This window comes from Babylonia areolata, chromosome 18, assembly GCF_041734735.1.
Source record: "Babylonia areolata isolate BAREFJ2019XMU chromosome 18, ASM4173473v1, whole genome shotgun sequence".
Classification (NCBI taxonomy): Eukaryota; Metazoa; Mollusca; class Gastropoda; order Neogastropoda; family Buccinidae; genus Babylonia; species Babylonia areolata.
In genome coordinates, this window is record NC_134893.1 from 38,931,429 (window position 1) to 38,935,086 (window position 3,658).

A 3,658-nucleotide genomic window follows, 5' to 3' on the forward strand; every position below is an offset into this window, starting at 1 on the left:
GCTCACTAATCTAGAAGCATGCGCAATCACAAAAAAATAGTGCTAAAGCTTACTCTGGCAAAGTACTATTTTCAGCGAAACTGGAATACTATTCGGAGTAGCACAGATAGGGAAATTTCGAAAGAATACTTTCTGCATATTGGTTAATTCATAATCAGAGCTATGCAAACTGTTATCTGTGTGCTGATAATATCAATGCGCAATGACGGTGACTCTAAAAATAGTACGTTACGTGTAAACACGACGCAAGAACAGGCAGCGCTTTCGAAAATTGACCATGGCACGTGACACTGACTGCGACGTTTGTCGAGGTGTGTTTTATTTTCGGTTGGGCAGCACGGTCGCATGTTGGTTTTTGTCCGTGTTGGGCAGTTTGTGCCGTTAAATAAACAACCGAAACCGGTTTCTGCGATATAATTAGACATAACTCAATCAAAAGCCAACGCACTTTCACTGTCCTTCAGTTTCTGTTTCAAGGTGTCGTTTCAGTTTCAGTTTCAGTAGCTCAAGGAGGCGTCACTGCGTTCGGACAAATCCATATACGCTACACCACATCTGCCAAGCAGATGCCTGACCAGCAGCGTAACCCAACGCGCTTAGTCAGGCCTTAGGAAAAAAAGTGAATAAATAATAGATAAGCTTACACAAATAAATAAATAAATAAGGTAGTAATAATAATAATAATAAAAAATAATAATAAATAAATAAGATAACAATGATGATAAATAAGCAAATAGATGTAAAACATGAAGACACACATTCACATATACACCCACACATGCATAACAGATATGCACCAAACATGCAGTTTCACAGGTATGAAAGCACAGTTAAATACATATAAACGTACATGAGCTCCAACACACACACACACCACACACATTACCCTGCACCTCCTCTACCCCCCTCCTCCACGCACTCATTTCTAGTCTACGTATCGCAGCTTCCACGGCACACACACACACACAGATGAACACTTACTTGTACAAGCACACACACATATACCCATATCTCCCACCCCCAACCCCCCACACATATATATACGTTTCAATATCCTGTTGCTCCCACAGTGTAGGCATGCATACACTCACATACCTCATCCTCTACCCCACCTCCCCCCGCATCCCCACCTCCCCCTCACACACACACACGCACGTGCACAGAACTCTACTGACACTTGTGTACACTTACACTCTCGCGCATGCACAAACGCACTCAAAAATACAGACCCACACATGCACACAAACACACACATACACACACGCACAGAGGCTGCCACTGATTGGCCGCAAGAGGGATGGGAAAAGATCTCTGATGCCAAGAACGTGGCGTCTAGTGTGTTGCTCAGTCTATTGTATTTGGAAAAGCCCACAGAGACTCTGTTCCGATTTGAAGAAATTTGCGCAATGTTGGTTTGGAAATGATGCCGATATTTGTTTGATTTGCAAAGCATCGTGCTCTACCTTTCATGTTAGACATACGGCCGCTCTCTCTCTCTGCTTTTATTTCTTTGAGGCGATCGATGGTGTGATGGCCTTGTACCTGTTCTTTTTGATATTCTTTGACTTTTCTGAGGTTTTCCGATTTTCCTAGATGTAGGCCGCTCGTTGGTGTTGCGTTACCAACAAGTCTGTCAGCTCGCTCATTTCCCTTAACACCTGCATGTCCCGGGCAGTATGACCATGTGAGTTTTTTAAATCTGAAAGTTGCGCATTGCGCAAGGTGTCAATGCATGCGTACTAATCCATACTACACGCTACACCAGTTGGGTATAAGAGCAGGTGCCTGATCTTTGCGTAAACCAAACACGCTGATCTGACCTCAGAGCAAAAACATTTTTTGCAAAACATTGATAGAAAAAAAAGAAAAAAAAAAAGAGGTTGTCTCAAACTGAAAAAAATCTCAGCAAAGAAACACAAAGCGCGCGCACACTGACACCAGTGTGTGTGTGTGTGTGTGTGTGTGTGTGTGTGTGTGTGACAGCACTGGAATAACTAAGCATAGTTCACTGAATCAAAGTCAAGTCGCGTTTAACTCGGACTTCAACTGGCCAGAAATCATATGTCACACCTCAGTGTATGGCATTAACAAAAATTCTAAACCCGGGTTTATGCGAAGATCAGGCATCATATATATATTTATATCTCTCTCTATCTCTTTATCTATCTACACACACACACACACACACACACACACACACATATATATATATATATATATATATATATATATATATAAATTTCATGATATCCTTTCCGAAAACTATACTCAGTTCACTATATTTCAGATTCTATTTTGCAGTGTAGATTCTAAATCAGGTCTTCACGCTATTGAAGAATTATAACTTATAAAAGAAACGGTTACTACTGGTATGAACTCATTATTGAAATTAACCATTTGATTCAAGAACTCTTATTAAGAGGCTCTCACATAACCTTTTGCTGGATTTCTTCTCATTGCGGTTTTTACTATAATGAAAAAGTTGACATTTTAGCTAAAAAAGGAGCTAGAAGCTCCACGAAGGAGTTAGATTTAAATATTTCGCTTTCACTACAGGAATGTTACACCATGGTAGAAAAAGTCCAATGGTCAAAATTTCAGTTTGAGGAAAAACACACCGGTAACTCGGAGTTACATAAGAACATACAGAAAATGTATGGTTTCATGGGAAAACATTACCATAATGATTTTCATAAGAGGCAAATCATTTCTCTAATCTGCAGATGGAAAATGAATTGTTTTAGGACAAAATATGTCAGTAATGTTTCTTGCATCTGTGGTGCTCACATAACAGCCGATCATATACCAACTTGCGATATGTTAAAGTCTCAAATCACTGAACTGAAATCATCTTCAGTGTTGACGATCTTCAGCAGTCCATTGCCAATGTATGACTTTTTCAACTCCTTGTTAAAAAGTCCAGTTGGTTCGCTGTAATAGTTGTTAGTTTTTCATTAGAAATATGTTATATTGTTATGTTTTTTTGTTTATTCTTTTAAACAAAACTTAAATCAATAATTTTCACACACACACACACACTTACTCGTATGCGTACACAGTAATCCCCCCCCCTCCCTCTCCTCCCACTCGATTTTTTTCCTTCCCTCGTCTAATATCACACATATCTGTAAGTGTGTGTGTGTGTGTGTGTGTGTGTGTGTGTACATACATATAATTATATGTATAAACACTTCACAGCAGATGTGATCAGTATTGTGTATTTTTGTATGTCCGTACTGTTTGGAGAAAAAAAAAGAAAAAAAGAAAAAAAAAAAAAAAGAAAAGAAAAAAATAAGAAGCAGAAGCGGTAACTGTGATGGTGGGAAGTCAGCTTTACAGGAACTCATGGTTATCCAAACCAGTTTTGACCATCACGACATCCAGTTCACACCCACATTATCTTTATGTTGACAGGAACGGAATGAGTTCACTACATATCTGGTATTTCTTTTTACGCATATGCGTATCTGTTCCAAATACGTGTAGATGTTTTATATTTTACGTGCAGTGGATACATCCCCCACCCCCACGTTCTAAGAACAATTAAACAATTAAAGTTGCAGCCTGTCTTGTGTCTTTTACCTCATTTGTCATAGTTCTTAAAACTGGCAGGTTTTGAAATCCGGCAGCAAGACACAAGCAATACTAACCTAAAGAA